The sequence below is a fragment of the Microcaecilia unicolor genome, chromosome 2, assembly GCF_901765095.1.
Source record: "Microcaecilia unicolor chromosome 2, aMicUni1.1, whole genome shotgun sequence".
NCBI lineage: Eukaryota > Metazoa > Chordata > Amphibia > Gymnophiona > Siphonopidae > Microcaecilia > Microcaecilia unicolor.
This window is the reverse complement of record NC_044032.1, coordinates 477,678,339-477,691,755: the sequence shown is the minus strand read 5'-3', so window position 1 is coordinate 477,691,755 and position 13,417 is coordinate 477,678,339. Positions and strand designations below refer to the sequence as shown.

Genomic DNA, 13,417 nt, shown 5'->3' with positions numbered 1-13,417 from the left:
ACTATAAATTTTCCTAATCCTAAATGGCCAGAATCTGGACATCTAGATTCAGAATGCTATTCATTTTCCTAAATTTCACTTCTTAGCACCTAAATTACTTCCTCTCAGTGGCATATTTATTCAAGGTGCATGTGTTACATACGGGCAGCAGCAGTGGTACTCATAGAGGGGCATAATAGAAGGAAAACGTCTATCTCCATGGGCGTTTATCTCTGAGAACGGGTCCGTGAAGGGGCGGACCGAACCGTATTTTCGAAAAACATGGACGTTTATCTTTTTTTGAGCTGGGCGTTTTTGTTTTTCAGCGATAATGGAAACCGAAAGCGCCCAGCTCAAAAACGAATAAATCCAAGGCATTTGTTCGTGGGAGGGGCCAGGATTCGTAGTGCACTAGTCCCCCTCACATGCCAGGTCACCAACCGGGCACCCTAGGGAGCACTTTTACAACAAAAAAAAAAAAACCAAGGTAAAACAGCTCCCAGGTGCATAGCACCCTTCCCTTGGGTGTTGAGCCCCCCAAATCCCCCTCAAAACCCACTGCCCACAAGTCTACACCATTACTATAGCCCTAAGGGGTGAAGGGGGGCACCTACATGTGGGTACAGTGGGTTTGGGGGGCGGTTTGGATGGCTCCCATTTACCAGCACAAGTGTAACAGGTGGGGGGGGGGATGGGCCTGGGTCCACCTGCCTGAAGTCCACTGCACCCCCTAATAACTGCTCCAGTGACCTGCATACTGCTGCCAGGGAGGTGGGTATGACATTTGAGGGTGAAAATAAAAAGTTGTGAAACGGCATATTTTGTGGTGGGAGGGGGTTTATGACCACTGGGGGAGTCAGGGGAGGTCATCCCCGATTCCCTCCAGTAGTCATCTGGTCATTTAGGGCACTTTTTGAGGCCTTATTCGTGGAAAAACAGGGTCCAGGAAAAGTGCCCTAAATTCTCGCTAAAAACGTATATTTTTTTTCCATTATGGGTGAAAGGCGCCCATCTCTGATCGCCCGATAACCACGCCCCAGTTCCGCCTTCACCACGCCTTCGACACGCCCCCATCAACTTTGTCCGCATCCGCGACGGAGTGCAGTTGAAAACGTCCAAATTCGGCTTTCGATTTTACCGCTTTATTCGTTTTTGTGAGATAAACGTCTATCCCCCGATTTGGGTCGCAATATAGGCGTTTTTCTTTTTCAATTATAAGCTGGATGGGCTGTTTGCAGCCTGCACCTTCTCTCTGAACCATCCTCCCCTTCTGATGCAACTTCCTCTTTTGTGAAGGGCAGGGACAGTTCAAAGAGAAGGTCCCGGTGCAGGCTACAGGCAGCCTATGAGTGCCGCTGCCACTGCCCAGGCAAAGACTAGAGCGGAGGTAATTTTAAGGTACCGGGGTGGGGGGGGTGCAGGAGACTCACCCCGTTAAAATTCTTGGCTATGCCACTGCTTCCTCTGATCTAGCCCCATCACCAGCTCCATCCACTATCTGGATACCTACATTCAAATATCTTCTGAAACAAGTTTTCTAATTGAATTTATATTCTACTTTCCAAGTAGGCAGTCTCTGTCCAATGGGAATTTCAACAACAGGTTATGTTACCAAAATCCCTGTTCAATACATTTTACAACAAAATCACACAATACAATACAATAAAATATTCCTGACATTCAGCTCAGCTTAAAAATGAGACAATTTAGCCACCTAAATCCCAAAGTTAGGAGAAAAATCTCTTTAAATATTAACCCCTATGGAAGGAAGAGGTTCTGTGCTTGCTAAGCATAAAGCACCTAGGGAATTGCAAACCAAGAACAAATGTTGAGATAGTAACTTTGGAGGTGATTCTCTAACTGTGCACCTGATAGGAGTCTATTCTATAAAGGAATATGGTAGAAGTCTATTTTATAAAAGAATAAGGCACCTACTTTCCATTATAGAATACTAGGGTTAACAGCAAAAATACAATTTAGGTGCAAGCAATTTTTTCAGCCATGCTGTTGCTAGTGTGCCTAGGCTGGGGGAGGGAAACAGCACAGGTACCTTCCATTTCCAGAATGACACATGCTATCTCACCCCTTTTCCCCTATGCCAAGAGCAGATGAAAGGTACGAGAGTACCTTTTTGCAGTTGCTAAGTTTTGTATTTAAATTTCTGTTTATTGAACAAATAAAATCAAACATAGCAACAGCTATTCCATTAATAACATTCGTTCTGATATTATAACATCATATAGAATGTAGCATCCTCTTCCCCTCTTCGATTCTCATTTCCCATGTTATTAATGCTAGACCCCCCCCCCCCTGCCCAAAAATCATGCCAGTCATGGGACTAATAGAACAATCCTATCTATGCATCACGTCTACACATCCAATTCATTTAGAATTTTGCTTCTCACCCATGTAGGCAGCGATTATTGAATATACTTCTCCCAGACAGATAAAAATACCTTCTTCCTTTTAAAGGAGAGGCGAGCATGACCTGCTACCAGAATTCTGCAGCTTGCTGCTAAGGCTACTAATTCTGCTGCCATCATTAAAGACTGTCAGACTTCATTACCGATTTGGGGGCAGAGGGAGTGGTCACGGTCTTCCAGGTCGCAGCTCAATGACATTACCCGCTACTATTTAAAGTCTGACGCTTCTGAGGCATCACACCGAAGGCATGAGCCAAAGAAGCATGTTCCATCTCTTTGTATACCCCTTCGTGCGCAATTGAGGTGGAACTGAGCAGATACTGTACCACCAGTATTAGTTTGTACTAGCTGAGGTGCACATTTTATAGTGTTTGAGTTGTTTCTAAGGGTCCAACAAAGTCTTGGTTGGGTTTATTTATCCTCCTTTTTCTTTTTCAAATTTTTTAACATTTACATATTCATCATAAGATGTGAATTGGAATTGTTAAAAAAAAAAAAGGAGGAAAAGAAATTATACATAAAGGGACAAATATTCCCTAAGAAAATCAACTAACCCTCAAAAACAAAACAAAAATAAGGCACTCAAGTCAGTATAAACTATTATATACAGCACATATACCCCCTTAATCCACACTACTACTTTCATGCGCCTTAATAAACTGTTCAAGTTGTATTGAGTCCAAGAATATATATTCAGTAAGAAGACATTTACAGGAGTACTTCAGAAAAAAAGTATGCAATTAGATCATATTTTACTTTGCTAGCAGACGCAGAAGATGTTAACTTGCAACTTGAAAATCGCTCAGACTCTCAGGTAATGAGCTTCTATATCTCTTTGGACGGCTTGGGTCTTTCCTCTTTACTTAACAGTGCTACACATGTGAAAGGACATCAGTTAGATCTTTTAATAGCTACTAACTCCTTACTAGACTGTCGCTGTCTTTTTCATTTCTGGAATCTGTTTGAGTACCATGGTCTGACCACTTTTTAGTTAATTTCTCCCTATTATGGTTATCAATAGAAATCAAACAAAATAAAACATGGAAAAGAAAATAAGATGATACCTTTTCTATTGGACATAACTTAATACATTTCTTGATTAGCTTTCGAAGGTTGCCCTTCTTCGTCAGATCGGAAATAAGCAAATGTGCTAGCTGACAGTGTATATAAGTGAAAACATTCAAGCATTACTATGACAGTCTGACAGGGTGGGAGGATGGGGATAGGTAGGAGGTATGCATGGGGACATCAAAGCATATCATTGATATTCTAACAGGATGAGTGTGGATAGGTGAGGGGTGGGGTGATCAACAGAGACATACAGTTTTATGGTTTATAATGGGCTAGGAACCCCAGATCCTTGTTAAGTCCTTTCTGTTGGGTGTTAAAATATTCAATCATTCTGACTTCAAAGATCTTACGTTCTTGTATGGTTTTAAAGTTATCTTTCAGGATTCTCACTGTGAAGTCACTGGTACAGTGTCCTGGTCCTGTAAAATGCTGACCAACAGGCGTGGGAGCCCTACTGGCACCAGTATTGTTCATGTGATGTCTATGTAAATTGAATCTTGTCTTAAGCATCTGGCCTGTTTCTCCAATATAGCATCCTTCGTTACATTTTTTACACTGAATGATATATACCACATTGGAAGATGAGCAAGTGAAAGATCCCTTTATGTTGAATATCTTTCCTTTGTGGATAACTGTGGGGTCCTGTGAAATATTTTGGCATAGTTTGCAACTGGATAAATTACAGGGAAGTGTGCCCTTCTGTTCCTTTTCAGTCTGTGATGGAAGTCTACTTCTGATTAGCTTGTGTTTTAAGTTGGGTGGCTGTCGGAAGGCCAGTACTGGTGGGGATGGGAATATCTCTTTCAGTAATTCATCCGTATAGGTTGTAGATCTCTTATGATTTTCCTCAGTTTTTCCAGCTCTGGATTGTATGTCACTACAAGGGGGATTCTGTCTGTGGATTTTTTCTCCTTGTACTGTAGCAGATTCTCCCTGGGTGTTTTGACCAAGAAGGGCAACCTTCGAAAGCTAATCAAGAACTGTATTAAGTTATGTCCAATAAAAAAGGTATCATCTTATTTTCTTTTCCATGTTTTATTTTGTTTGATTTCTATTGATAACCTTAAGAGTGGACTAACACGGCTACCACACTTCCCTATTATGGGAAGCTACATTTTAAAAACTACCTAAGGTCCCTGGCACTCGACAATATAGAAATAAAATGAATCCCCCACAATTTTGGGAGGAAGTTGACTCTCATTTATCAGTAGCCCAGAATAAGGAGAATTTTTTTTTAAAGAATGGAAGCAGATGGGAATTGTAATTCTGGATAAATTATCTCCTGTTGAAACCAAAATTAAGAACCAAAGGAAATCAGATAGGTGGTTTGATTAAGAATTAATGAATTTAAAACACAATTACAGAAAATTGGAGAGGGTGTGCAGAAGAAACCCTTCTGTAGATAACAAGGCGAAATGGCGGGAGCAAATCCACACTTACAAGTGACTCTTGGCTATCAAGAAGCAAGAGTTTAATTCTAAACTGGTAGGAGTTGAGCGCCCTGATATTAAAAAATTATATTACTCTTAGAGGATCTAACCAATTTGAACTGTGTTGTGAACAATACTGACTCTGTTTCTCCATCAGCCTCAGATTCAGCCTCATATTTTGAGGGTAAAATTCTGTCTATTAGAAATTAACTTTCTTCTAGTATCAACAGGGTCTTAAAATATGTTAGAATCAGGTACTCCAACTGATACATAGCTAAGTTAATTCGAGAAAATTGATTCTTCAGGCACAAAGAGACTAATTTTAATATATGCTAAATCTTTTTGTAGTTTGGACAGCTGTCCCCTGTACTCGCTTAAAATCCCCTCACCATAAATTTTTGAATGCTTTAACAGACTGATTTAATTTTTATATGGAGAGAGGAATGCTTCCTCCTTCTGGAAGAGATATTGTTCTCACTCCATTTCCCAACAATCCTAAAGCCAGTCTCTCAGAGGTTTGTAACTATTAACCTGTAGTTTCTATTCTTCTATTTGTTAAAATAGTGGAAGGGTATGTTACAGAACAACCGGTAAAATTATTTGACTCACCATGAGCTTCTCTATGCTACTCAGTCTGGTGTTAGAACAAATTATAGCATTCTTCTATGGTCTGTGCCCTGATTGTGGCTGGACAGATAGGGAAGTGCTGGGCAGACTTCTACGGTCTCTGTCCTGATCAAGGCTGGACAGATTCAGCTTCCATAACTGAAGAACAAGGCCAGGGCCAGGCAGACTTCTACAGTCTGTGCCCTGATCGTACCTGGATAGATTTGGATGGGCTGGAGTAGGGCTTCAATGACAACTTCAGAAGTTGGAGAAGAAGATCAGTGCCAGGCAGACTTCTATGTGCCATGAAAATGGCAGGGATAAATCAAGATCAAGGATACATACTGTATGTAGTATCACATCATACCTTATGCTATGAGCTTATCTTGTTGGACACACTGGATGGACCATATAGGTCTTTATCTGCTGTCATCTATTATATTACTATCAGGCTCATTTTCGAAAGAGATAGATGTCCAAAAAGTGACATGTAAACATTTGGACGTCCATCTCACAGAAACGTCCAAATCAGTATAATCAAAACCTCATTTTGGATGTCTTTCTCCAAAGTCCGTCAGAAGGACGTCCAAATTTCAAGGTGGCGTATCAAGGGCATGTTCAAGGCAGGATTTGGGCGTTCCAAAGACTTGAACATCTTTCAGTCATAATGGAACAAAGCAAAAACGTCCAGCACTAAAACTTAGACGTTTTGAGCTAGACCTGTTTTTATTACGAATAAGTGGTGTTTCCCAAACAAGGTCTTTATTAGAATAAATAAAATGACCCGACACTAATTATTTATTTTATCTTATCATTTTTTATAATATGTGTAGGTTTGATTGTTTATGTTTTTATTTATAGACCCCTGAGGCAGGCCCTTGTGGCCGAAACACGATTCGTGTCGGGTCATTTTATTTATTCTAATAAAGACCTTGTTTGGGAAACACCATTTGTGCGAGGACCCCTTTTGTTTTGGATCCACTTGTTGTACATTTGACTTTCGGTTTCTCCTGTGGTGAGATCACCCTCTGTGGGTGTTGGCTTTATTACGAATAAGGCACAAAAAGGTGCTCTGAATGACCAGATGACCACTGGAGGGAATCAGGGATGACCTCCCCTTACTCCCCCAGTGGTCACTAACCCCCTCCCACCCCCAAAAAGTGTGTTGAAGAACATTACTTGCCAGACTCTAGGCCAGCTTCAGATGTCATACTCAGGTCCAATACAGCAGCATGCAGGTCCCTGGAGTAGTTTAGTAGTAGGTGCAGTGCACTTCAGACAGGTGGACCCAGGCCCATACACCCACTACCTGTTCACTTGTGCAAGAAACTGTGAGCCCTCCAAAACTCACCAGAAACCCACTGTACCCACATATAAGTGCCCCCTTCACCCATAAGGTAGTGGTGTACAGTTGGGGGTAGTGGATTTTGGGGGGGCTCAGCACACAAGGTAAGGGAGCAATGGTCAGATGTGTACCTGGGGACATTTTATGAAGTCCACTGCAGTGTCCCCTAGGGTGCCCTATTGCTGTCCTAGGATGTCAGGGGGACCAGTCTACTAAAAATGCTGGCTCCTCCTATGTCCCAATGGCTTGATTTTGGACGTTTTACACTTGGACGTTTTTTTTTCCGAAAATGGCCAAAAAACAAAGACGTCAAATCGAAAAATGTCCAAATCACAGGCCGTCCATGGTATTTTTGAACACAAAAGATAGACGTCCATCTTTTTCGAAAATGACCTTCTTTCCTGTTCGGAATTTGGACGTCTTTATAAAACGTCCAAATTCTGATTTAGACGTTTATTTCAAAAAAGCCCCTCCACGTTATACATGTTACCAGCTTTCCCTGGTTATTATTTCAACGTGAGTGGCTTGCTCATGAACAAGGACAACTGAGAGGATTTTAAGCCACCCACTGGGACCATTTTATTTCTGTTCTGTGTGCATGGGAAGATAGTGGTGGAGGAGATTTGTCAGATTTGAGCCAAAGACACCAAAAGTACTATTTAGTACCTGTGCCAGGGGTCACTCTCAGCTCCACTAATTGGAAGACTTGCTTACATATGGATATCTGGATAAGTGAAGACCAAGGGGCTTGACAGGAACAGGGCTTCTTAAAGAAAAGCAAAAGACATATAGATTGTTGTGGGCTGGTTGAAGGCAGTGTTGTGACCTTATACTAAGGGTGATTTATGCACATTTTGCATACAAGCAGCAGACGTCTTCAAGTCCAAGTAAAGTGCTTTATTTTGCTTGCTTGCCCCACCTCCCAAAATGATCTAAGTGTTGTCAGCCACCTCTTGGTTGCCTACCCCTTTTCTCCCAGTCTTCTGGTGTTCCCCAAAACAAAGGGTGGATCAGTCTGTTTCTCTTGGCAACAAAGAGATAATAAACCTTTTCTCAATGAGCCATCCACTTCCCTAACCCTTATGTACCTGTACCTCCTGCTCCTACCATCTTGGGACATACAATTAAATACTTTGAACAAATAAGAATCCAGGGAATGATTTTTGACAGCAAACTGACTTTTAAAAAGCATATTGATAAGATTATACAAACATCTTTCATTGCCTTCCATCATTCTGTCAGACCTTTTTTGCCCATGTCCTGTATTCATATACTGATTCTGTCTCATTTAGATTATTGTAATTCCCTTTTTCTGGCCTGTCTTTATCCTCCCTCAAGTAATTACAACTTATCCAATCATCAGCAGTCAAATTACTTCACAAGGCTCATCATTTTTACCAGGTCACACCTCTACTAATCACTGAACATTGGCTCCCATTATCCACTCGCATTCATTTTAAATTGCTAATCTTGGTTTACAAAGGACTCTATTCGTCAACTCCAGATTATTATTTCAAACCTTCTGGTCCCCTGCATACCATCACAGGCAATATGCTCTTCTCAGACTGCCCTTCTGTAACTACCTCCTTACTTCGCACATTCAACTGGATGTCACTCATGAAACAGCCTTTAGTTAAGTGGGGCTAAAACTCTGGAATACTCTTTCACTTGAATTAAAACATGAACTCTGTTATACTACTTTTAAAAAGCTTGTCAAGACCTGGCTCTTTAGTCAAAACTTCAGTGCTCATTAGAATTCCTAGGGTTTTTTTTTCTCTTTTCTTCTCCCTATCTTTGTTTTAAATTTGTAAACTGCTTTGCTGCATTAACAATGAGAGGTGGTATATTAAGTCTCTAAAAATAAATAAATAGCCAGCCTCAGTGTAGACCTGGTCATGGTCCTGGGCAAGATTTTGTCAGAATACTTCAGAGAGAACACCTTAATCAAGTTACATCTAGAACATGCCTGCCTGACATGACATGATCCAAACAGCAGGCAATGGCTGCATAGAGAAGGGTATAACCATCAGAAGAAAGAAGGCACTGATGCCCCTCTACAGGTGGTGAGGCCCCACGTGGAGTACTGTGTTCAGTTTTGGAGGCCATATCTTGCTAAAGATGTAAAAAGACTGGAAGTGTTGCAAAGAAAAGCTACAAAAATGGTATGGGATTTGCATTGCAAACCGTATGAGGACAGATTTGCCAACCTGAACACGTATACTTTGGATGAAAGAAATAGGGGTGACATGATACAGACGTTCAAATATATAAAAGGTATTAATTCGCAAACAAACCTTTTCTGGAGATGGGAAGGCGGTAGAACTAGAGGGCGTGAATTGAGGTTGAGAGGCAGATTCAGGAGTAATGTCAGGAAGTATTTTTTCATGGAAAGGGTGGGGATACATGGAATGCCCTCCAACGGGAGGTGGTGGAGTTGAAAATGATAATGGAATTCAAACATGCGTGGGATAAACACAAAGGAATCCTGTTTAGAAGGAATGGTTCCGCGGAATCTTAGCGGACATTGGGTGGCAACACCGGTAATTGGGAAGCAAAACCAGTGCTGGGCAGACTTCTATGGTCTACTCCCTGATCGTGACTGAATAAATATGGATGGGCTGGAGTGTAAATTTTATGGGGCTTCGACGTTAGCTTCAGAACTTTTAGTACTTCTGTCTGTGCCCTGAGAATGGCAAGGACAAATCAAAGTTGGGTATACATATAAAATATCACATAGCATGTAAAATGAATTTATCTTGTTGGGCAGACTGGATGGATCGTACAGGTCTTTATCTGCCGTCATTTACTATGTTACTATGTTGTGGGAAAGAGGAACCCAAACTATAGCTATGTGATGCAAGGTTCCACATTAGGAGTCACCGCCCAGGAAAAGGATCTAGGTGTCATAATCAATGATACTTTGAAACCCTCTGCTCAGTGTGCCGCCGCGGCCAAAAAAGCAAATAGAATATTAGGAATTATTAGGAAAGGAATGGAACACAAAAATTAGAATGTTATAATGCCTTTCTATCGCTTCATGTTGTGACCGCACCTAAACGCTGTGTGCAATTCTGGTCACTGCATCTCAAAAAAGATATAGTGAAAAAAGCTACAGAAAAGGCTAAAGCAGCTAGGGCTCTTCAGCTTGGAGAAGATGCGGCTGAGGGCAGATATGATGAGTGGAATGGAAGGGGTGGACGTGAATCGCTTGTTTACTCTTTCCAAAACTACTAGGACTAGGGGGCATGCAATGAAGCTATTAAACAGTAAATTTCAAACACATTGAGAAAATATTTCTTCACTCAACGTGTAATTGAACTGTGGAATTCATTGCCAGAGAATGTGGTAAAAGCAGTTAGCTTAGCAGGGTTTTAAAAAGGCTTGGATAACTTCCTAAAAGAAAAGTCCTTAAGCCATTATTAAGATGGACTGAGGGGAAAATCCACTGCTTATTTCTAGGATAAACAGCATAAAATCTATTTTACTGTTTTGGGATCTTGCCAGGTACTTGTAACCTGGATTGGCCACTGTTTGAAACAGGATATTAGGCTTCATGGACCTTGGGTCTGTCCCAGTATGGCAACACTTGTTCTTATGATTAAATGATTCTAGGTCATAAGAATCAGGTTAGCCACTCATGTTACAAAGCACTCTTAGAGTTACTCAATATGAAAATCTTCCAAGAAGTCATTTAAAAATAGGCCTGATTAATTTGTTCCTTGTGAGTGAAAGACTGATATTGACTCTACCTCTCCATTGACCTTCCACATATGAATAATACTCCCAGAGAACACACGGAAGACACAGGGGAGTGACATGCTTCTATTTCTCAGTGAATAAAGGTCGGGTGGTATCAAGTTCATGTAACATAATTATTGTATAGGACATTTATTTACTTACTGAAATTTTAACCTGCATAACCATAAAAAATACCCAAGCGAAGGAAAAACATCAATAAGAATATATTAAAATCACAAGAAGTGGAGTGAGAAGATGGGTGAATAAAGAGGGTGCATCCCTGGTTGCTCTACACTGAAGACCGCAGCAACAGGAGAACAGACCATCATTCACAGACTTCCTGGGGCCAGAGAAGAAATAATGTCACCCGCCCAAGATGGAGGCATAAAAGTAGGATCTCCAGATGAACACCTTTTTGATTAAATTACTGGAGAAAGTAATTTTACAACAGCTGTTGGACTACCTGAACTGCAGCACTGGATCCCCATTAGCATGGGCTCAGGAAGTCCCACAGTACAGAAACATCATTACTCTCTACTGTTGATGTCAATTGCCTTGCTTTTGAAAGGTGAACAGTTTACCATGGTAGGACTTGATATCAGTGCTGCCTGTGCTACTCTAAACCATACAGTTTTGTTGGCACAACTGACAAAGATAGTGTTACTGTCGGGAAGGGAGGTCAGAGCAGGCCAATGGCCTAGACAAATAACTAAAAGAAGAACTGAATACAGGGACTGCGCAGACCTGTCACATAGTTTAAAAACATTAACAAGTGTGTGTGAACTGTGTGGCAGTGCTGATGAGAATATATGGGAGTTCAGAGCACTTTGGGCATGGCAAGAATGGTGATATCATAAGCTCTTTGGGCAAGGGACTTACACATATGAATTGCCTTAAAAGAAGCTTGCATGGAGATATGTGCTTTAACATTAGTTCCATATTGCTGCAGCATCCTCAGCTTGTATTTTAAGGAGATAAAGATATGTACCAGGTGCAAACTAATGCTGGAATGTTATGAATTTAGAGAAAAAACTGTAGCTGGACAGGACAAAGAAACAGGATAAAAAGCGGGAAAGATTATTCTGGAACATGGGAGGGATGAAGACCGGGTGAGAGATGACAGGTGGAAAGGACAGATAGGCAGATGAGAGGGAAGGCATAAAGAGCTGGATGAAAAACCTATAAAATGAGAGAGCGCCTTAGTCCCTGGGGGAGAGTCTGGTGGGCACTTGGGAAGCCAGGTGACTGCTAGTTCTTCCCACTTCTAATCTTTCTTTTTCTTATGTTTTAATAAGCTGTTTGTGCACTGCTTCTGCTATGTTCTTGTCTGTCATTTGAAATGAAGAAAAATAAAGAGAAATTGCTGAATTGACAACCGGTTGTGTGAGAATTACTGGGTAAGCTTCACCCCATCACAGAGATGGCGTGAAGAGATTAAACCTCACAAGTGAGCGTACACCAGAGCTGTGCTCAGGTGGTACAATAGGATTAGGAGATGCAGTTTTAGAATGGTTTTGGCCAGGTCATATTTGACTGGAAGGACACATAAATACATGGTTGGTGAATCATCTACAGATTTTCTTCCTATTGCTACTGTTTGTCAGCAATATTAATTAAAGTATATATCATACTAATTTCTGAATTAATGAAAGAGCTTAAGGTGCATTATAGATTGCTCAGAATCAGAAAGCAGATATGGCCCCATCCCTTCTCCTTCAGACCTTTGAAAGCCTGAAACAAAAGAAATGGTCAACCAGTGTGTAACAAAAGCAGGCTGTGTGGATAAAGGAGAGATAATTACCACCATTCTCTAAGAACAGGATCTGTATACTGACAGCAATCAAAGAGGCTGGATATAACAAAAGAAAGACCATCTACCTGAAACTCCCAGACAATGACTCTCTTAATCTTGCCAGGTATATTCTGGGGTGTGTACTACAATAGCTGGTCATCCAGGAAGCATGTGACCAGCTAAACCAAGTTTTCCAGGCCTCCATCTCCAAAACCAGTTTAAACTATCCCTGAGTTTTGATTAGGTTAATACAAACATGACTTTGTTATGGCCCAGCAAGATTATATAAACTGGACTCTCACTCACTGAACTCGCTCTTTCTGGACCCTCTCTGCACCACTCCCTCTGGACTCTCACTGAACCCAGCTCTCTGGACCTTCGCTGGACTCCACTCACCCAAGATAAGACTTCCTCCAGGATCCATTCCCAACAAATCTGCAAACAGAAGACTTCTCTTCCAACAAGGATCACCATCAAGCCACAAATACAAGACCTCCTTCACCACTCCAACCAGCAGCTGAAAGAATACATCTGAGCCTCAATCAGAATGAGTTAATACCAATCCAGCATAATTAATAATTCAGACTTTCTAACAATATTTATCTTGTGGCACGTTTATAAAATCGCCAAACCGAAGCTAAAATGATTGCATTACCTATACAGTATTGTAAATAAACTTGTTCTGTACCTGAGACTAAGAATCTAGTCCTTCTGAGTATATTTCATTAAACATTATACAGGACACGTTAGTGCAATTCCCCAACACATATATTAAATTCCTCTCACATAATTTAAATCTAATTAAAACATTTGTAATAATGGGTGTGTTAAACAGGGGGCAGAAGCATGTTTACAAGATACAGGATTACAACAGGAAAGCTGTGGAAGGTTCTTTTCACCCAGAAGAACTATTAAAAATCAGTGCTAACACTGACAGGATCTACCATATTGAAAAAGTTTTAGAAGTTAAAGGAAGGGGTCGTAGTAAAAAATGTCTAGTGAAATGGAGAGGATGCCCTAAGAAATTTAACAG

At 41.0% G+C, this 13,417-nt stretch overlaps 1 protein-coding gene across 5 annotated transcripts in view; it reads right to left on the bottom strand.

The window, feature by feature from the left end:
- Positions 1-13,417, bottom strand: part of REEP1 (receptor accessory protein 1) — a 203,856-nt gene that overhangs the window by 120,652 nt on the left and 69,787 nt on the right. The window lies entirely within an intron of this gene.